The following is a 23323-nucleotide window of genomic DNA, read 5'->3' on the forward strand; positions in this document are numbered from 1 at the left end:
ATTAAGAAAGAAAATCTAACAGATGTTAATACTTACAAACAAGTATATGGCAAGTATTATGCAGTCTTTGTATGCAAATTATAAATTCGCTATCTTCAGGAGTGAATCAGATATGACTACTTAGATATCGCATAGACTCTATTTTGGAAAATATTAATTCAAAGTATCAAGAAACTCTTCGAAGTAATCTTGTAAAAATGTCCTAATTAGCTAACTTGGTCTTCAATTATTACGAAATTTAAGACACCAATACCTTCTTATCTTATATATTTTTTTAATTTATGTTTTTAGAGACAGCCTTAACCTAATGTGCTCATGTTAAAATGGTGAAAATCGAGAAAGTATGCTTACGGTTTTACCTACATACTTTTGCCTCGATGTAACCATAGTAACCAACAACGTTCGTAACGTAGTAACGTAACTGTCAATAGAAAACGAAAGTATTTCTCTGCAGCCGTTTTATCCGGCACTTACTCGCCATTCACTTATAACCAAAGTATGTAATAAGTATGTGTTGCAAACATTACTCATAAAAAAGTATATATATCTCATGGGAAAATGAAGAAATGAGTCATTGGGGTAACCTATAACAAGTAAAACATATTTTTTTATGAAACTGTTTAGAACGAGTTTATTTTCCTTCTCTAGTTCTTTTTTTATTATAGATCAAACCTGATCATTGAAAAGGGGTTCTAGCTAGCTAGAGAGAAAGAGGGAGGTGGAGACGAAAAGGCGCAGAGCAGAAGCCGGTCGGCGGCGGCGGGTGTCACTGGCCGTGGAAATATGCGACTGCGCAGTGTAAAGGACCCCCGGCCAAGGTCACAGGTCCCTAACACCCGGTACCTGCAGCCAGCCGTTGTCCTCTTCGTCGCTTTTGCCATGACTGTCCTGCGGCTTTACACGGCACGGGTTTGATTGACCTCTAAATAATAACTCTTTAATAAAAACCTGCAACAAATAAACATTAAAACTAAACATATACAAATACAAAGTATTAGTGATTAAAAATTTTTGACATTCCCTGTATATTACATCAATTTCTTATCTCTATTTTACTCAATTTAAGTGTGATTTACTAACACTCTATATTTTATATTTTTTGTTTTTCAATTCGAAATAGTGTTTCCCAAAGAAATGAATCATCACTGTGCAAAGTCGATATCGGTTATAATTTATTTCCGGTTGTCGTTTGGGGGGCGCGTTAAGTTACGGTAGGGCATGGCGCGTTGCGTTTCTCCTCCACCATCGGCAGCTTTATCGATCGTTTTTAGACTCCGCGTCCGGCCGAGTCGTCGCCCTAACACAACGATAACAACAACCGCAACTCGAATAAAAAAAAACGAAAGCAAATAAGCAAAAACGAACGTGTAAATCAATTTCTTTCTTCTTTTCTTTTAAATCGCTTAAAAAAAGTTATATAAGTAAAAGGTTTTTTTTTCTGCTCCCTTCGAGAGCTTTCAACCTGTAGCGCAGTTCAATTCCGGAAAAGGTCCAGGGGGTGACGAAAAATCAATGTCGTCGCCCTTGAAACGTTTCGGGAAATTCCGTTTAGGACAAGAACCCCGTTGTCGGGATTCTAACTGAACACTTTTTTATTTTTTTTTGTTTTAGACAAACAGGATATCTTGTTGACATCAACATGATTAATGTACTCAATGTTTCTTTTTTACTTATTATTTACTTTTTGTACTTCTATGACAACGTTCTCTTTTAATACAAGCTTTCATTTATATTGAAGTAATCTTCTCGAACAACCATAAAATTTGATAACCGTATTAAATTTATGAAAGGTCTTAGCCTTGAATGTTGGCTAAGATTGCTGTCATTTACACATCTTGAGATAGGATATTAAAGACATTAAACGACTAATTATATTGAGTATAGCAAGAGTGAAGTTCACTATAAACGAAGTGAACTGCGAGGATGTGTTTTTGATGGTTTCTAGGTTGTTGTGGTATTTGATAGAAGGTGTTTCATTTTTTGCGAGTTTTTGGAAGTATGGCAAAGACTCCAAATGGTAGGTACTAATTCTACAGGTGAAGTTCTCACATCCAACCAGTTCATGACATACTACTATGGATACGCGGCAATGAAGAAAACCAGCTAATTGTATGCTAGATGTTTCATTATGCGAGCATCAAAACTTAGATCCATCCACATCTTTATTGTGAGTAGTGATGCCCAGGGATTCATAGGAGGTATTATTAAAAGCACCCTCTATATCTATTAATGCACATAGGGCTATCTCTTTGGTGCCATTGTTTCCTCTATTTGTCTCCATTTTACTTTCTGATAAGAATGTTGACTTGGATGGAGTGGATTGTTAACAAGCACTCCATTCCTAAGATATTGATCAAGTACTTGTTCCATCCCTTTGAGGAGAAAGGAAGTTGGGCTATTAGATCTGTATTCCTTAGGATCGGCGTTTGAACATCATCCACCTTTGGGCATAAAGACTACCTTATTACCTTCTTACCCATTATGAGGTTTTTCTAAAACATAATAAGATAATAGGAAATTAGTATTACAACGCTCAATCTCATGTCGACAAGTGAATGGACTTCTAGTCCAGGGTTTAGTTTACTGACGAGTCGAAGTACAACCTTTTTGGAAGTGATGGTTGTGCAAAAAATTGGAGGAAACGAAACACGGCAATGAAGTTGAAAAATTACCAACTGTAAGGACGGTGGAGGTAGAGTCATGGTTTGGGAAGCGATAGCAGCATCTGGTGCAAGAAAACTGGCATTTATTAATGGAATTATGTATGAGTATAATTATAAAAGTATTTTAGCACAGAATTTGAAGCCAATCAAATCTTAAGCAAACCTTATCAAACATTGGTTGTTATATCATGAACCTAGGCAGTTGAATACACCTCCTCAGAGTCTGGATTTAAATCCAATCGAGCATGTTTGGGAGCTTGTGGGATGTATAAACATAGATGCCAAAACACTGAAATCTGCATTATTCGAATCTTGGGCTGAAATAATAATAGCAGAAGAGACAACAAACTTAGTTGTTTCAATGCTGCTTCAATATCTCTGCTGTTATAGAACCTCATGGAGGGCTAACGAAATAGTGAGTTTTAAAAACTGTCGCTACATGGACTTAATAATTTATTAATTTATTTAAAAGTTGGAAGAAACGAAACACGGCGATGAAGTTGCAAAATTGGGTACCAACTGCAAAGCACGGCGGAGGTAGTGTCATGGTTTGGGAAGCGATAACAGCATCTGGTGTAGGAAAATCTGGCATTTATTGATGGAATTATGTATCAGTATAATTATAAAACCATTTTAGCACAAAATTTGAAACCAATCAAACGTTAACCAAACCTTATCATACATTGGTTGTTGTATTATACACCCAGGCAGTTCAATACATCACCTCAGAGTCCGGATTTAAATCTAATCGAGTATGTTTGGGAGCTTTTAGGACATAAGATGCTAAATTACAGATGCGGAAACACTAAAATCTGCGTTAGTCGAATCGGGGGCTGAGATAACAACAGAAGAGACAAGAAATTTAGTTGTTATAGAAGTTCATGGAAGGCCAACGAAATATTGAGATAATTCAATGCTTTATGTAGATTTTTGTCCTTCACTGTACAGGATGGGCCAAATTGGACACTTTTAAATGGAAACTCCTCTTTCTATAAAAGATAAAGGAAAAATGATATTACTGTCTGAGGCTCGATTTTTATAAGAAACTTAATGACGAAAGCCATAAAAAAAATCCATAGGTGTTAGGTTCAGTGATCGAGTCGGCCAACGAATAGGACCTTGATTACCTAACTAACAATCACCAAAAGCTGCGGTCAAAAAATTGGTGACAATAGCAGCATTGTGAGGCGGCGCGCCATCATGTTGAAACAATACACTTCTCTAGAGGTAAATCGTCAACAACAGGTTCAATTTGTTGCCTTATGAATGATATGTCCAAATATTTTCCGGAGGTGAGGGAACCATCATAAATAAATGGACCAATAATTCGACCTCTAAAAATCCTTGTCCATACGCTAAAAGTAAACCTTCCTTGATTCCTCCGCTCCACAATTAAATGGGGGTTGTGTTGTGCTCATGTATACGAATTGTAGCGGTTCAAAATACCAGCACTACTCACATACGCTTTATATGTCCAAGTACAATTTAAAGAAAAATTGCGTGCTTCGTCACATTTTCCCAAGAACCATTGGCAAACATTCATGCGCCGTTCAAAATCTCCTGGTCTTAGGTAATGGACTTTGCTAGTTCTGTATGGCTTAAATCTGAATTTTTTCAAAATCCACCTAGGTTTGGTTCTTGGAATTCCCGTGATTACACTCAATTGCCGCGTTGATATCTATGCCCCTAAAACTACTACTTCTTCTAATTCCCCGTCTACATTCGCTGTATAAGTTTTTGATTTTTACTTTTCGAAGTGATCCATTTTTTTACAATTTTCATATGACATTATTATGAAAATTGATGACAACTAAGAAATACTCTAACGATTAGCACTAACACTTATAACTTGAATCAAAATTTGACAGATAGATCAACAATGTATTTGTTTTATCAAACACAAGTGTTTTGCAAAAATATATAGGGTGTTCCATTTAAAAAAATCATTTTTATGTCAATAACTACTAAAATATTACAAAATTCTACATAAAAAGTTTCTTTGGAGATGTTTTCAATAAAAAAAAGTTATGACGTATCTGAATCTGTATCTGTATCTCTGAAACCGTAAGAGATAAATTTCTTATAAAAATCGAGCCTCGGACACTGATATCATTTTTCCTCTATCTCTTATAAAACGAAGAGTTTCCCTTTAAAAGTGTCCAATTTGGCCCACCCTGTACATACAGGCTCAGCTCCTCGTGACAGACCCTGTATTTGTTGTCGTTTTCGTCTCATTTTGAGTCTCCTCACTCAATTTCTTTATGAATAAGGCTGTGATTCCTCATTTGTCTCTTTTATCAAATTTAAACCCACAATCGTGTATAAACTCTTTGTGTTCACTCTTTAAATAAATAATGATTAATAAAGTTAAATAAATATACTTCATTTATTAACAAAATAAACGATTAAATTAGTATTTTTCTTTTTGTGCTTATTTAAGGTTATGTTTTTTGACGAGATAATGTTAAACTCACCTTTGGGCTTCAATATAATCTTGATATCTACTTCTTTCGGGATAATTGGAATAATTACTCTGCGGATAAATAATTCTTATCAAAAAACATCTTTTTGGCGTCGTTTTTGGACGAAAATTAACAAAGCGTCTGTTTTGATTTGATAAACGGTGACTAATAGCAATTGTTTTTTTTTTTATTTCCATGGTAACTATGAATCTTTAAACAAATTAATCTCAATGTCAACAAAGATTATTTATCAGGAAGTTTTTGTTTATTGTTGTAATGTATTTTAGTTAATTAATTAAAATAAAAATCAACAATTTCTTGATTGATAACATTTTTTAAATTTTATCTTTTTAATAAGTGAGGTATAAAATTTAAACTTTCCCGCTGCATAGATGTCGCTAGCGATCTTGTTTCTTAGGCGGTTATATTCTTGTTCTTGTATTCTTGTGTCGAACCGGTGTGCATTAACACAGAATAACAACGGTGGTGAAACTTCTTTTGCTCCGTCAGAGATATAACATTTTGTTAAGTTTATTTTTCATTGTATAGTTTACTAATTGGTTGTGTTTTATGTATTCTTTTTTAACCGAAATTAAGGAGAAGGAAGAAAGAAAACGCTTTAATCACGTAAGTTTTTTTTCTTTTTTTTATGTTAAATTAATTTAAATTTTAAGAAATAAAATTGGATATCTTTTATGAAAGTTTTTGAAACTTTTTAGAGGGGCTGCAGAATTTGGTTAAGGGTTGTGCTTGAGCAGAGCGCACACCGTGTTTTATAGAGTCGATATACACGTGGTACGCCCCCCTTCGTTTACCGGCAACGGGCCCCCTTTATCCGTCGCCCCCTCGACACAATCTCCCCGCTGTTACCGCCGCCCCCTGGTTCTCGATGCCGTGTTCGTCCGTCTGCCGTTCATTGTCCCGCGAACCGTCGTCGATTGAAAGACTGTCGCAGTCAACGCGCAACTCAACAGACTCTTTGTCCGTTAAAAACTAGCGAACAAAGAACAAGATACGACGACGAAGAAAAAAATACTTCCAATTTTCGGTAGATTGTGTCATTAGAAGTCGTGGGTTTATCAAACGATGCGGTTATAAATTTGAAATTAAAAGGGAAACATTTTTTCCCGGCTAAAGAAAAAAAGTCGTTGTGAATCGTCGACGGTTTGTCATTGTAAAAGAATCTTTCAACGGATTTTAAGGAAGGAGAGGTTAAACGGGAAGTTAAGCGGGAAAAAAGAAGGAAAAGACGAAAGGATTGCTGTCGAGGTCTTCTTTTATTGTTCAGTCTTTAGCGGCGTATGGCTTGCTTAAGGTAAGGAAAAAAAAACGATTTGTTGAGGTTAGGTACGCCCAGGTTACGTTGTAAATATAAAGTATGGACGATGATTTATTTTTTTTAACTCCCATATGGAGGAAAGACATTTAACAATTCGATATGATTGTTTCCGTAAAAACAACGACCTTTATCAACTAAAAAGAAACCGTACTGTGACCTTTAACGTTAAACCACGCCTACGTAACTTTTACTTTTACTGAAACGAACCGGGCAATGCGCGCAAAAAAACGAATCATTCCTGGCAAGGTTTACCTTTTTAAAATTTTAATTATATCAAAAATCAAACACGGACAAAAAAGAGTCCAATTTTATCTTATTTCATTACCTCAATGAGAAATTCATTAAGATTGTTTTCTTTAAAATTTAAATTCAAATATGTACTGATTTCGGCGATTAATCGCTATCTTCAGTCAAATCTACCATATTGCAATAAATCTCATGTATCACGCTGAATATAGATCTTAAAATAATGTCAATTGACTTAATCTCCTCCATTTTACATTTTGAACCAATTTTCTTTTCTTAACTACAACAAAATCTCTTTATTACGACATTTGAGTACCTTGAAACTTCAAATCAACAAACTCCTTCCCAACAAAACCATTTTTGAGACAAAAATAATTCTCCTTTCGCTTGGGTCCTAATCTAATTCTTTAAATTTTCTTGGTCGCAACCAAGTACTTTAGAGATTATGTAATAAATTATGCAATTTCTTCCGGTTCTGGTTATACTGAAGGCTTTGTTTGCTGTTCAAAGACAAAGAAGTCTTTCATGTATCATGGCCGAAGCTTTGGTTTTCAAATTAAGTGAGGTTGTGATTAGAAAACTTTACAAGTTCTGCATCGTGACATTGTGAGATAAGGTAATAGGAATACTTTGACTAAATAACCTTGTACATTCAAGTTGGAACTTGACTCGAGTATTCGATACTGATTTCGGCGATTAATCGCTATCTTCAGTCAAATCTACCATATTGCAATAAATATCATGTATCAACTTCAACATCATGTATCACGTTGAATATTGATCTTAAAACAATGTCAATTGACTTAGTCTCTTCCATTTTACATTTTGAACCCATTTTCTTTTCTTAACTACAACAAAATCTCTTTATTACGACATTTGAGAGTACCTTGAAACTTCAAATCAACAGATACCTTCCTAACAAAACCATTTTTGCCTAAAGTGCCATTTTTGAAACAAAAATAATCTTCGTTTCTTTTTACACTTATAATGTAATTATTCCTCGGGAGTACGTCTTAATCTCATTCTTTAAATTTTCTTGGTCGCAACCAAGTACTTTGGAGATTATGTAATAAATTATGCAATTTCTTCCGGTTTTGGTTATACTGAAGGCTTTGTTTGCTGTTCCAAGACAAAGAAGCCTTTCATGCATGTATCATGGCCGAAGCTTTGATTTTCAAATTAAGTGAGGTTGTGATTAGAAAACTTTACAAGTTCTGCATCGTGACATCGTGAGATAAGGTAATAGGAATACTTTGGCTAAGTACCTTGTATATTCAAGTTGGGACTTGACTCAAGTACTATTCGATACTGATTACAGCTATCTTCGTTCAAATCTACCATATTGCAATAAGCTAATAAAGCTTTTTTACTTTTTGTGACTCTCCCACGTTTCTATCATCATGTATCACGTGGAATATAGATCTTGTATTGGTGTAATGTCAGTAGACTCAGTGTCTCTTCCATTTTCTTTTCTTAATTACACCGAAATCCCTAAATTTCGACATATGTGAGTACCTCGAAATTTCAAATCAACAATTTCAAATTAGGAATTAACTTTCCCTTGTTTCGTACTACATATGAATACTTATCATATAACCATTCTTCTGGAGTACGTCTTAATCTCATTCTTCATTCTTTATATTTTCTTGGTCGCAACCAAGTACTTTGGAGATTATGTAATAAATTATGCAATTTCTTCCGGTTCTGGTTATACTGAAGGCTTTGTTTGCTGTTCCAAGCCAAAGAAGTCGTTCATGTATCATGGCCGAAGCTTTGGTTTTCAAAGACTTTCATGTTGCTCGCATAACACTCTTTTACAAATTAAGTGAGGTTGTGTTTGGAAAACTTTACAAGTTCTGCATGGTGAGTCTTCTCGAGAAGAAACTTTTTTTATCAGTCGACTCTATTTTTATGTCTCCTAGAATATTCAACGTCTTTTCTTTTTTAGCAACCTCAACTTACAACCTTCTCAATGTCAATGCCTTAAATATTTTTATATTTATATGGAAACTAATTCAAGCCTAATACTTCAAAAATAGGAATTCTTGTTTACATTGACGTGACTTATCTTTGAATAATCATGTTGGTGGTAAGTACTTCTACCACCTTACTAAGGTTCATAGACTAAAATGATACTCTCATTAATGTAGCGGAAAGTTTCCAGGAGGAGTTATGTAGTTATGCTCATTCCTATTATTAACAGTTTATTAAGTGACTTTGCGTTAAGTTGTTGCCGAAAATGTAGCAACAATTAATAATGGCAATATAATAGAATACTTCTGCCAACCCATCTACACAGTAAAAACTGTAAAAAAACATTTAGACGACTTAACTCCAAGAAGTGAATACTTTTATGGACCAAATCATTTCCACCATAATGGTTTCATTAATTGGCAATGTATCATTAATTTATGTGTTTTGTTATCTGGATCATTCAACCATGCATTAAAGATAAATGATGCACCTTATTGTCCTAAGATAACTAAGCTTTATGTATTTAAATTACGAGGTGTTGCACAAGATACGTGGTTTCTCTTAAGGTCCTTCTGCTTAATTAACATTTAAATTGATTTGCTGCAATCTTGTCGCAGCAAGATATACTGAATCTGTACAATCGTAATGAATGAAGATGTGGTGTTTTGTATATCCTACGAGAATTTTAACTGATGATTTATCAACACTGGAAGTAGTCATTTGACTTTATCATCAGCTGAATTTTGCTCCCATCACAGAACCTATTTCATTGGTGCAGTTTTCGCCCATTAATTTCATGCGGCGTCTTCGAACTATCTCTGAAAATCTTTCTAAATTTGTAATGCGTTTTGAATTGTTGGAGTTATAGCTGGTATTTGTTAAGATGTCAAGGTTGCCTTCTCTAAACTTGTTTTTCCGATTAAAATAGTTTAGCCAGTCTTTGATTACATCTTACGATTCTACCATGCCTTGTTGAATTTTAAACCAAGCTAATGACATGATATTTTTTGTATCATCAAAATTTTTGTTACATTTTCAACAACAATTTTCAAGTATTGGCAGAAAATTAACTGGTAAAATAATTGATATTAGCTCTATTCAATCCGATATTGATTTCTGAACATTTCTATCTAGTCAACAACATTACAACAATGTTTCATTTAGAAGTCTGAAGCTTTTGATGCCATTTATCCATTGGCAAAGAAATGTTAGTACTTGGTCATCATTAGGACAAAATTTGAAGTTACATCTTATGGTGCAGTCTAAATGAAAGATGTTATGCTACCAGTACGCTACGAGAAATTAGAGTGTTAAGTCAAGTCTATGAATGTCAGCCATTTTGTAACATAAGATCTTGGGTTGATTCTAAAACTCCTTATAAATCTTATGTAGTCTGTAAGCAATAGCTTCCTAATCTTTTTCTCTATGATCCTACAACATTTTGAAGTTTCGGCAATCACATCCGAGATTGTGCCTATGAAAACAACTGGAAATGAATCTGCGTTAAAAACCAGTTGTGGTAGTGTCTAGTACAGAAAATAACGGAGTTAGTTCTTCAACTACCAAAAGAATCTGTTATTACGCTAGGTTTATTATTGAAAAACTGCAAGATTCTGATATTAGTTTTGGAGTTATTTTTCTTTTTGGGAAATTTCTTTGTATACTTGGTTCTTGGTTGTTTTTGCTCAGTACAATCTTTTCAGATTCTTTATAGGTTCAACTTCATGTCCTACAACAACTAGAGATAGATTATGATTAATAATTTGGCAATAAAAAGCTCATTTCATTACAGAGGGAGCTGTAATCCATACATTTTTTGCAATATTAAATTGGATTAAAATGAAAACCGAACACCTTTTTAATTGTTTTGTACTAATTACCGCTCGTAACGTGAACGCGACGTTTTAATATTGAGTTACGATGGCACACATTCTCTTCAACACACCACACAAAGAGCAGCAATATAGTTACGTAAAAGCGTTATTTAACGTATACTAGAAAGTGGTATCGCTTGTGTGTGTGTGTGTTGTTTAATACTAATAGGTTAAGTGTAATATAATTTCATACAACATTATAAAGGTGAAACTATTAAAAAAATCCAGTACTAATTGAAAGAATGTTATAGTTATTAATTGAATAAGTAAAATATTCGAAACGTGAAATTTCTAAGAACGCTATGAATAAATTTATTTAACGTCGGTGTGTATTTCCGGTTGTAAAACATTCTCGGTGTGAATTTTAAATTTTAAAATTAACCGCGAAAGTTAGCTAAAAAAAAATTTAAAGATATGATGGCGTTGATGGTAGTGATGGTGATGTCATAACCTTCTTCGAGCCGAGTCTCTTGCCGCATTTAAAAGTGAAAGTCGATCTCTCGGCCTCTTTATGCCGCTTCTTCTTTGCGATGATGATCCTTTCTAAAGTGAAGCGTCCATTTGCTTCCGGCGTTCTTTCTTATTTATTTATTGTTTTTTTTTTTTGTTGTTGTGAATCGAAATGATTTTGATAATAGAAAGGAAATTTGGTGAAAAAAATCCTTCTCCATAAAGAAAGGTTCTTTATGATTTAAAACTAAGTTTATCGCATTCGAAATTTATCTATAGCTCGTTGTTTTTTTTTGTTTAATCGGGAAAGGTAAGCAATGTGCCCGTGACCTTCACGAATTTTATTTTTAAAGTCGAACGCAAATCGAAATAATAAAGATATTGTGGTATTTTTTTTTTTGTTGAAAAAGCACCGATATAAATTAAACTTTATTTACAAATGGTTTTTCTCCAATAGGCGAATATGTATTATCATAAATGTGTGATAAGAAAAAATCGATATATACTCAAAAACAGATACGGGACTTTTTTTTCGTGTTTTTGTTGCTTTTCTTTAATTCATTATTAAAAAATATAACGAAAATTAAATTAAAATTAGAACTAACACTAGGACTATCACTAGAACTAATACCAGGACTATCACTAGAACTAACACTAGACCGAGAACTAGAAACATTCGGGTTTAGCTGCACGTCTCTCAAGACGGCTAAACCCGAATGATTCTAGATCTAGGTGTTGTGTTAGTTCTAGTGATAGTGTAAAACTAGAACTAACACTAGACCTAGAACTAGAAACATTCGGATTTAGCCGCACGTCTCTTAAGACGGCTAAACCCGAATGATTCTAGATCTAGGTGTTGTGTTAGTTCTAGTGATAGTGTAAAACTAGAACTAACACTAGACCTAGAGCTAGAAACATTCGGATTTAGCCGCACGTCTCTCAAGACGGCTAAACCCGAATGATTCTAGTTCTATGTCTTGTGTTAGTTCTAGTGACAGTGCAAGTGTAAAACTAGAACCAACACTAGACCTAGAACTAGAAACATCAGATTTAGCCGCACGTCTTTCAAGACGGCTAAACCCGAATGATTGTAGTTCTAGGTCTTGTGTTAGTTCTAGTGATAGTGTAAAACTAGAACTAACACTAGACCTAGAACTAGAATCATTCGGATTTAGCAGCACGTTTCTAAAGACGGCTAAACCCGAATGATTCTAGTTCAAAGTCTTGTAATAGTTCTAGTGATAGTGCTAGTGTAAAACTAGAACTAACCCTAGAACTAGAATCATTCGGATTTAGCCGCACATCTCTCAAGATGGCTAAATCCGAATGATTCTAGATTTAGGCGTTGTGTTAGTTCTAGTGATAGTGTAAAACTAGAACTAACACTAGACCTAGAACTAGAATCATTCGGATTTAGCCGCACGTCTCTCAAGACGGCTAAACCCGAATGATTCTAGTTCTAGGTCTTGTGATAGTTCTAGTGATAGTGTAAAATTAGAACTAACACTAGACCGAGAACTAGAAACATTCGGATTTAGCCACACGTCTCTAAAGACGGCTAAACCCGAATGATTCTAGTTCTAGGTCTTGTGTTAGTTCTAGGGACAGTGCAAGTGTAAAGCTAGAACTATCACAAGACTTTGAACTAGAACCATTCGGGTTTAGCCGCACGTCTCTCAAGACGGCTAAACCCGAATGATTCTAGTTCAAAGTCTTGTAATAGTTCTAGTGATAGTGCTAGTGCAAAACTAGAACTAGACCTAGAACTAGAAACATTCGGATTTAGCCACACGTCTCTAAAGACGGCTAAACCCGAATGATTCTAGTTCTAGGTCTTGTGTTAGTTCTAGTGACAGTGCAAGGGTAAAACTAGAACTAACACTAGACCTAGAACTAGAAAGGTTGCTAGTTCTTTCTCCAGATTCATCGTTTAGATATCAATTGGAAGAGAAGGAAAACAAAAACCCAAGTTTTTGGCCTTAAAAGATGAATCGTATGAAAATTTATTATTTTTATGTGTTACACGTGTTTCGACTTGGAGTCATCCTCGGACTCAAACTACGGAATTTACAAAATTAGTTAGGAATAGAGAAATATAAAACTTTACTATAACATTACCGTCAATTACTTGGACCACATGGTGAAATTTGAGAATTTATGTAAAAATATTGAATAATTTGTTAACAACAAAAAGTGAACCTGAGAAATTACCTATTATAATAACATTCGGATTTAGCCACACATCTCTCACACGGCTAAACCCGAATGGTTCTAGTTCAAAGTTTTGTAATAGTTCTAGTGATAATGCTAGTATAAAACTAGAACTAACACTACACCTAGAAACATTCGGATTTAGCCGCACGTCTTTCAGGACGGCTAAACTCGAATGATTCTAGATCTAGGTGTTGTGCTAGTTCTAATGATAGTGTAAAACTAGAACTAACACTAGACCTAGAACTAGAAACATTTGGGTTTAGCCACACGTCTCTCAAGACGGCTAAACCCGAATGATTCTAGTTCTAGGTCTTGTGTTAGTTCTAGTGACAGTGCAAGTGTAAGACTAGAACTAACACTAGACCTAGAACTAGAAACATTCGGATTTAGCCGCACGTCTGTCAAGACGGCTAAACCCGAATGATTCTAGTTTTAGGTCTAGTGTTAGTTCTAGTGATAGTGTAAAACTAGAACTAACACTAGACCTAGAACTAGAAACATTCGGGTTCAGCCGCACGTCTTTAAAGACGGCTAAACCCGAATGATTCTAGTTCTAGGTCTTGTGTTAGTTCTAGTGACAGTGCAAGTGTAAGACTAGAACTAACACTAGACCTAGAACTAGAAACATTCGGATTTAGCCGCACGTCTCTCAAGACGGCTAAACCCGAATGATTCTAGTTCTAAGTCTAGTGTTAATTCTAGTGATAGTGTAAAACTAGAACTAACACTATACCTAGAACTAGAATCATTCGGGTTCAGCCGCACGTCTTTAAAGACGGCTAAACCCGAATGATTCTAGTTCTAGGTCTTGTGTTAGTTCTAGTGACAGTACAAGTGTCAAACTAGAACTAACACTAGACCTAGAGCTAGAAACATTCGAATTTAGCCACACGTCTCTCAAGACGGCTAAACCCGAATGATTCTAGTTCTAGGTCTTGTGTTAGTTCTAGTGATAGTGTAAAACTAGAACTAACACTAGATCTAGAACTAGAAAGTTTCGGGTTTAGCCGTGTGTTTTAAAACATGCGTATATATATATTATTGAAAAATTATGATTTATTAAAATATTAATCAACGTTCTTTCTGTTTTACACCTTCTTGTTAAAATTGTTGTAGATGTTATAGTTATTATAGTTGTTAGTAGGAGGTCGTTTCTGATCCGAGTTTGGAAAGAAAACTCGGTTGCTATTTTTGTATTCGTTTTGTATACATGTACGCGCGCGATGAAGAGCTATTTTCGAAACTCCCGTCGTCTGCTGCGTTGCAGGAGCATAAGTTTCACGCCGCTTATGTTTTAGAGAAATGTCCAAATGTGCGTCGTTTATTTATAAATGTCATTGAATGTTTTTCATTTTTTCAAATTATAAATTTGAATAGAAAATTTAGAAACTTCATATTAAAACCGGAAGTTTTATTTTATACAACCTCATGAGTAGGATAGTTACGTATTAGTCTCGTTATCTAAATAGGAAAGGAAACTAGCCTTCCTAAGATTAGATACGGAACGCAAATATTACAACCTAAGTACGTTATATCCTCAAAATGATAAAATGATGCGTAACTCCAAATAACGTTGAATTAACCTATTTAATAAAGTCCCTTTTTTATTTCTTTGACTGTATCCAATGAAGCATTGCGGTTCTTGTTGTTGATAACAAAACCTCAAAAAATCTACGTTTTAACAAATAAGAACAATTTTTTATTAATTTTTTTCTTTAATCGTTTTTTTAAAACTTGTTTTTAAACAAAAGTAATAAGAACGTTCACTCTTCTACTTGTCTCTTTTATTAGAGGCGCTTCTCGCGTTCAAGCAAAGTATTTGACCCTCACACCATCCGTTTGACCGACGAACGCGGACTGTAAAACAAAGAAGAGGAGCCCGCCACAAGGTTACACGCCGCCGAAGCAGCAGCAACACCGGGGACCAAAGCAAAGCGAGCAAAGAACGTTTAACCTTCAACTGTACGGAGCACAGGTTAACGTTCTTGTGCCTCTTTTGCTGCCGTTGCTGCCAGGGCATCCTCCACCTCCTTCTCCTCACTCTCTCATCTACTTTCAAGAAACTCCTTCTTTACCTTGCATTTCTTGTCATCATAATCTCTTTTATTGGATTCGTAATCGTTTTAGTTTATTTTTGTACTCTCAACTAAATCTAAATGTAATAAATCTTGTTAAAATGTAATATACTCTCTCGTTGGCTTATATCTGGATTTATTTATCAAGTACGTAAGTGTTTAAGCAAGCAATTATGAGTGTTTCATTATATCAGAAACACTGTAGTTCCGAAATTAATGCATTTCTTTGTTTACTTGGATATTTGAGACAATCTTGAGAGTGATCGGTGATGATGTAGCAGGTTGTCGGAGACAATATTGAAGATGGTATGGGACGACGTTGAAAGATTAGATATTGAGATGTGTTAGAAACAATATTGAGGAAGTTTAGGACGCTCCGAAGAGATATAAGGGTGTCTCAAACAATCCTGAGGAGTACCATAAATGTTATTTGAGATGGTTGGAAGAATGTTGAGGTGTGTTAGGTTGACTTGACATTTTGAGACATGACTATGATGTTTTGAGGAGTATAGAGATGATATCCACGATGGTGTTGAGGTTTGTCAGAAATAATGTTGAGAGATGACGTTGAAAGATGTGCAGGATGATGTTGAGATGTTAGGATACTGAGGAATGCTCGGAATGATGCTAATTAATCTTCATGACGATGTTGAGGTGTGTTAAAGACAATATTGAGGAATTTTAAGATGATGTAAAGCGTTGTCCGAGGCGGTAATGAGGCCTTAGGGATGATATTGAGGTGTATAGGTACGATATAAAGATGTCTGAAACAATCCTGAGAAGTACCATAAACGATATTGTGAGATGGTCGGAAAAATGTTGAAGTGTTGTAGGTTGACTGTCATTTTGAGACATGACTATGATGTTTTGAGGTGTATAGAGATAATATCCACGATGGTGTTGAGGTTTGTCAGAAATAATATTGAGAAATGACGTTGAAAGATGTACAGGTTGATGTTGAGATGTGTTAGGATACTGAGGAATGCTCGGAATGATGTTGATTGATGTTTATGACGATGTTGAGGTGTGTTAGAGATAACATTGAGAAAGTTTAGGACGCTGTAAAGCGTTATCGAAGCGATAATGGGCTGTTAGGGACGATGTTGAGGTTAACAGAAACGATATAAGGGCGTTTGAAACAATACCATAAACAATATGGTGAGATGATAGGAAGAATGATGAGGTATGTTAGGTTGACCGTCATTTTGAGACATGACTATGATGTTTTGAAGTGTATAAAGATAATATCCATGATGGTGTTGAGGTTAGTCAGAAATAATTTTGAGAGATGACGTTGAAAGATGTGTAGGATGATGTTGAGATGTGTTAGGATACTGAGGAATGCGCGGAATGATGCTGATTTATGTTTATGACGATGTTGAGGTTTGTTAGAGGCAACATTGAGAAAGTTTAGGACGCTGTAAAGCGTTATCGAAGCGATAATGGGCTGTTAGGGACGATGTTGAGGTTAACAGAAACGATATAAGGGTGTTTGAAACAATGCTATAAACAATATGGTGAGATGATAGGAAGAATGATGAGGTATGTTAGGTTGACCGTCATTTTGAGACATGACTATGATGTTTTGAGGTGTATAGAGATAATATCCATGATGGTGTTGAGGTTAGTCAGAAATAATTTTGAGAGATGACGTTGAAAGATGTACAGGTTGATGTTGAGATGTGTTAGGATACTGAGGAATGCTCGGAATGATGCTGATTGATGTTTATGACGATGTTGAGGTTTGTTAGAGGCAACATTGAGAAAGTTTAGGACACTGTAAAGCGTTATCGAAGCGATAATGGGCTGTTAGGGATGATGTTGAGGTGAACAGAGACGATATAAGGGCGTTTGAAACAATACCATAAACAATATGGTGAGATGATATGGTGGATTTTATCAAATCCATTTCACATTGTAAGGCGCACTTTTACGCAGACGACACCCAGCTGTACTATTCCTTCCCTCCGTCTGAGGTGGTTAAAGCGGGTATAGATATAAATAGTGATTTGCAAGCTTTATGTGATATTTCCGACCGCCATGGGCTTCATATAAATCAGAGTAAGTCTCTTGCCATTGTTTTCGGTCCAAAGAGCCTCAGACAGCAAGTTGCAGACACCCTCCATCTATTTGTGAACAATGAACCGTTACAATTCCATAAAACAGTACGAAATTTGGGTGTCTTAATAGACGAGAATTTGACTTTTAATGATCACATCAACAAATGCATACAAAGGGCGTATGGGAGTTTGAAGGTTATCTACTCGAACAGACATTATTTGAACCATAAAACAAGGAAATATCTCTGTGAAAGTCTGGTCCTCTCACTTTTTAACTATGCAGATGTTCTGTACTCTCCTTTTTTGTCCTATGTCTTAAAAGAAAAAATTCAAAAAACACAAAATTCCTGTATACGTTTACTGTTTGGTCTTCACCGAAGTGACCATGTAAGTGACAGGTTGCCGGAATTAAAATGGTTAAACATGCAGGGAAGGAGGGTGCTGCACTCTGTATGCCTCTACCACCGGGTCCTCCATCTTTATAAGCCACCTTACCTCTATAACAAAATAAGTTTTCGCGGGGATGTACACACTGTAAATATTAGATTTAAAGGGAGATTATCTCCACCTATTTTTCATAAAGCTTTTTTCAAAAAGTCATTTTCCTATCAGATCGCTAAGACAATGAATGAACTTCCTCTTGAGTGGACAGTGTGTGCATCATCAATAACTTTTAAAAGACACGTGCTAAATTATTTGCATGGATGGCAGTGACCTTCACGTTTGTAAAAATGGCTTTACATCTGCATAATGTTTTTTTTTGTTGTATGTTACAGTTAATGCGCATTCTATTAATGTTTAAATTCTCTATGGTATGGTGGAAGAACAACATGAGTTGAACCATGCCATAAGATTGTTCTCATGTATGATTTTTTTTTTATTGGCAATTATTTAATTTTATTTACTGTTTATTTTTTGTTTTTTCTTCAATGATTTATTACAATGATTTTTTTTTGGTATGCTAGGAGAACAATAAAGCAGTTTATTATTATTATTATTATTATTATATAAGGGCGTTTGAAACAATGCCATAAACGATATGGTGAGATGATAGGAAGAATGATGAGGTATGTTAGGTTGACCGTCATTTTGAGACATGACCATGATGTTTCGAGGTATATAGCTATGATATCCACGATGATTTGAGGATTGTCAGAAACAATATTGAGGGATTACGTTCAGATGTGTTAGGATACCGAGGAGTGCTTGGAATGATGCTGATTGATGTTTATAACGATGTTGAGGTTTATTCGAGGCAACATTGAGAAAGTTTAGGACGCTGTAAAGCGTTATCGAAACGATAATGGGGTGTTAGGGATGATGTTGAGGTGAACAGAGACGATATACGGGTGTTTGAAACAATGCCATAAACGATATGGTGAGATGATAGGAAGAATGATGAGGTATGTTAGGTTGACCGTCATTTTGAGACATGACCATGATGTTTTGAGGATTGTCAGAAACAATATTGAGGGATAACGTTCAGATGTGTTAGGATACATCTCAGAATGTTGAGGTTTGTTATTAACAATCAATATTGAGGAACTTTAGGACACTGTGAAGCGTTATCAATATTCGTATTAATCCTGAGGAGTAACATAAATAATATTGTGAGATGGTCGGAAGAACATTGAGATGTGGATTTTGATAACCTTGGGAAATGTTCGATATGATCTTAAGAGATATCTAATGCGGATGAGACAATATTAAAAGATGTTTGGAGCGATGTTGCGAGATGTCCGAGATAATGTTGAGGAATGCCAAGAACAATATTAAGAAATATTCGGGATGTTTCACCCGCAATGTTACGTGTAGTTTGAAAACAATGCTAGTTTACAAACAAAGATTAGAAATTTTGAGATTATGTTATGATTAGAATTGAAAATTAGGTATTTTTAAAACGTCAAAATATAACACGTGTTTGTAGGGATAGATGGCGGTAAAAAAAACCGATAAAAATGTAGTTGCCTCATAAATTTGTTTATAACATCATACTAAATTAAACAAAAATACTTGTTTATGTCGTGTAAATAAAATGTTTGTTTTGAAATTTTTATTTTCAAATATTTAGTCGAAGGAAATACCCGACTTATTTAGGTTGGCGTTACTAAATAATTTATAGCTAACAGTTTCAACACAACGAATTAATCAAACAATTCAAAGAGACGAAATAAATGTAATTGAAATAAACATTGAAATTGCTAATAATCCAAAATAGATAAAATGAAAATGTCAAAATAATAATTAATTTAAGTTGGTATTACACGTTTATAACTGACATTGATAGCACATAAGAAATGATAATATACAGAGTGTGGCAAAAGTATGAAATAAATTTTTACTGAAAAAATTTTTTAAAAATATTCTTAAAGACCTCGTTAATGTAAGTTTAGTTAAAGAGGTCAAGTACAAAAAACGACGCTTTCAAGAGGAAAACAACAAGTCCTTTAAAACGATGTTATCATTAACTCCACCCAGTATTCCAACGAAAAAGAATCTGAATGAAAAGAAAAATTGTTAAAACCCGATATCTAAATCGCATAAATAATCAGAGTCGTGACCTTACATAAAGAATTTATTATTTTGTGTTTATTTAGTTTGGATAATTCCGTTTTGGCCAAAATATCACGATAATTGGCTTCGAAGGCGTCGTCGTCTGCAATAATACGCACAACTGAACGTAATAAAACCGAACTTTCTCGGGGCTGGAGAGTCAACGAACCTCCTCCGTCGAGTTTGATATCAACGTTTCTGTGTGTGTGTGTGTATGCGCACATAGGGTCTCCTCTTTGTAGCTCCTGGTCCCGGTCTTGAACCCCGACCGTTCTACGGCTATTTAATAGTAGCTATTCGCTGTCGCCGCCACTGGGTCATTGTTCTCCAGGAACAACGCGCAATAATATTAATCACTATTTTTTTTGCTTTTTATTCACTCTTTGATGACGTCTTTTCTGTTTTTTAAATTGTTATAGCTAAAATTACTTAGAAATATTTATGTTAACTAATAATGATGGGTTTTTGTATCATATCTGTTATGAATGCGAATTGAAGTAAGTCGGTTATGTAATACTTTCGCTTTTTTTGCGAGCGTGAATCGGTGAAAGTAGAACGATTCATCTTACATAATAATGAAAGAAATGGAGATCATTTTTAGCATTAATAATGTTTCATCATTAATTTATGATTACTAGATGAAATTAGAAAAGGACATATTCAAATATAAGCAAGAAAAGTTAATGTTGCTTAGGATTTAATCGACCTTGATCGAACAACTTTCCCCGCAAGTAGTGTATCTCTAACGCAGAATTAGTGCTGAAACAGAAAACTATGCCGTCCCACTTTGCACATTGTTTCTTGCGCAACCAGCGACGAACGCGCGCGTTGCAACAAAAAAGTAGCACAACTCGAACAATAATAAGTTCTTATTATTACGTAGAGGAACGTTCACTTTTTCATCATCGTCATCATTATCAAAGATTTAAATACTCTCTTTTCTTTTTTGTTGTTGAAATTCAATTCCGAAATCGATGGTTTGAAATTAGTTTAACTTTTTCTGTTAATGTCACCATATGACGATGGTAATAACACATGGTTATACTAAAAACAGGATGCCATATGTCCCCGTTCTAGTTTGTTGATGTCATCTAAGGACGGATATCGCGTTTTTACACTATAGTAAATAAATAGTTTCAAAAAATAAATAAACCAACAGCTAAATAATAAGAGACTGATTTAAATTGATGATCCACTTCTTTTTTTTAATTGGAAAAAATTCAAGTGAGGTCGCGTACCCGCTCATCAGCCACGACCACAAGAAATTCCTATATCCGGTTCTAGGAAAGAATTTATTCTCGAGTCTGGACAACGTCTTGTGTGAATGTCTTGCGTTACAAACTGGCTGTGGGGAGAGCGAGTGACGCAGAGGTCTTTGAAGTAGTCACGTAGGCGTGACTACTACTTAAATTCTTCCCCTTGAACCCGGCGTCGGTCGGTCATCCGGTTCTTCGTTGGCTCAGGCTTCCCGAAAATATAAAACCCATATTGTCTCAACAATTTCATCTCATCATCAAAATCCCAACTTTAAAAATCTTTTAATTTCCACTCTAAAATTACATTCATCTATCGGAACACCTTGGTATTTTATTCGCATAAGCTACAAAACTGGACGACAACGATTGGTTTACGTAATAAAGACCTTCGTTTCGTGTTGTACAACAAACATAAGTAGATCGCACTAGACTCTACTTTCAAAGTGAAAGTATTTTCGATCCTGTTGGACGATTGCGCGGTCGTAAAAAAGATGATGACTTAATAAGCGAAATATCGTTCAAAAACTTTATCATTAGATTAAAAGTATTTAAAAATTCGTGAAGAAAGGTTTCAATGTTGACTAAGAAAGGAAGAATGTGTACCAAGAAGTGAGGATAGAAACTTTTTTCTAAGAAGATTTTCAAATTTATCATCTTGGAGGCGAGCAGGTCAAAAGGGAAGAAACACCTTCTGGAAGGAAAAAAAGGGACGATCGAAACAGGTAGACCTAGGGTATTAAGAATTCGAAGAAGGGCCTTAAAGTAGCTTTAAAAATATATTGGATAAAAATCAAGAAAATTAACCTTAAGAACTTTTAACCAAATCAATAAATTTAATTTAACTAGGTTCGTTTTGTTATGAATTGAATTAAGTTCATCAAACTAGAAAGTTGTTAATCACAGAGATAGGCAGAAACAAAAATATTTTTATCTGATACAAAAAAAGTTATATATATAATTAATGTATCAAAAAGAGAGATATTCTAAAATCTGGCTCGAGACAATCACAAAAAAGATGGAGATTTTGATCAGGAGGAAACTGAATAAGGAAGTAGTTGAGAAAGGATTTAAGAACACCAATACGAGTTTAGCAAAGGCAGAAAATAATAGCTCCGCAATCAAATGTTTGTGGTAACGACAAAGATTCCTCAGGAATATACCTTGGTGCTAAATCTATTAAAAGTCTTTAATGATGGCGTTCTGAGAATAGGAAGAAGAAAGAGCGAATTTAGACGCTAAAACTGGATACGTAGTAGAAATCATAAAACGAAAGTTGGTTTGTAGGTAAAAAGTTTCTCAACCCAACCGATACTTTGACGTCCATCTTGATATAGATACGGAAAATTTGTTAATACCACGTTTTTCCATCTTTTGCTAAGTGTCAAAAAAGTCCGGAGGAACAAAAATGTTTATGCCAAACGTGGATGTATCTAGAATGAAATTGGAAAGCAATAATTGGTTACTAATCATAATAGAACTCTACTTTTGAAGGCTATATGCAAGAATCGACGATACAATAGATATAAATTGCTGACGTGGTACTAACAATAAGATATTTTCGCTGCTTGTGACGTCACAAATATACGCTGAAATCAATCTGTAGCTTTTTATAGCTTATTGTAATGACTTAAATGAAAATCCTCGCAATAATTCTTAGAAGCATTTAGGTATCGCTAAGAATCCTTAAACATTGCTGATTATACTTTGAAATTCTCAGGAATGATTATTAATATATGGATGTTCTTGGAAATCCTTATAAATTTTTTGGAAATATTTCGAATATTTTGAAAGTTTTTTTTTGGAAACAAGTTGTTTCATAGCTTATGTGTTTATGAGATCATTACCCCATACCAAGTCCGTTGAAAAACAACCTCAATCTCAGTGCTATTAGCATACAGAGATATATTCGCAAAAATATTGTGCAAGCAACCCAACCCAATGCAATATCATTAGAAGAGATATGTACTATACAACTTCATCTCGCCAAGCTTTCAATAATATGAAAGTCAGTTACTTTATTAGTGGTGTTTCATCATTATTCTCTGAAATAAATTCCATGTCTTTATCATTGTCAAAAAATACAGGTGATGTAGTGAACCCTACTACATCCGGCTGATTAAATAGATCAACACATTTACTTGTTGTCTCTATACAACT

At 34.8% G+C, this 23323-nt stretch overlaps 1 protein-coding gene and 2 long non-coding RNA genes across 10 annotated transcripts in view; 1 reads left to right on the top strand and 2 right to left on the bottom strand.

Annotated features, from left to right (window-relative positions):
- LOC111415428 (uncharacterized) overlaps positions 1–23323 on the bottom strand; it is a 41272-nt gene that overhangs the window by 12162 nt on the left and 5787 nt on the right. For 5 of the 7 annotated variants that reach the window (XR_011641782.1, XR_011641783.1, XR_011641784.1 and 2 more), the window contains exon 3: positions 41–948. This is a non-coding gene — a long non-coding RNA (uncharacterized lncRNA). Of the gene's footprint in view, positions 1–36; positions 949–5137; positions 5197–23323 lie in introns of all 7 variants that reach the window. The other 2 variants (XR_011641781.1, XR_011641780.1) reach the window with 2 other exon arrangements.
- Positions 5605–23323, top strand: part of LOC111415426 (brain tumor) — a 29446-nt gene continuing 11727 nt past the window's right edge. The window contains exon 1 of one of the 2 annotated variants that reach the window (XM_023047125.2): positions 5605–5752. The gene's annotated coding sequence lies outside the window, so the exon portion shown is untranslated. The other variant, XM_023047124.2, reaches the window with a different exon arrangement.
- Positions 19202–23018, bottom strand: LOC139431712 (uncharacterized). Its single transcript, XR_011641785.1, has 3 exons — positions 20080–23018; positions 19924–20013; positions 19202–19854 (listed from the first exon to the last, which is right to left on the bottom strand). It is a non-coding gene; the product is annotated as an uncharacterized lncRNA (long non-coding RNA).

The sequence above is a fragment of the Onthophagus taurus genome, chromosome 11, assembly GCF_036711975.1.
Source record: "Onthophagus taurus isolate NC chromosome 11, IU_Otau_3.0, whole genome shotgun sequence".
Taxonomy (NCBI): Eukaryota; Metazoa; Arthropoda; class Insecta; order Coleoptera; family Scarabaeidae; genus Onthophagus; species Onthophagus taurus.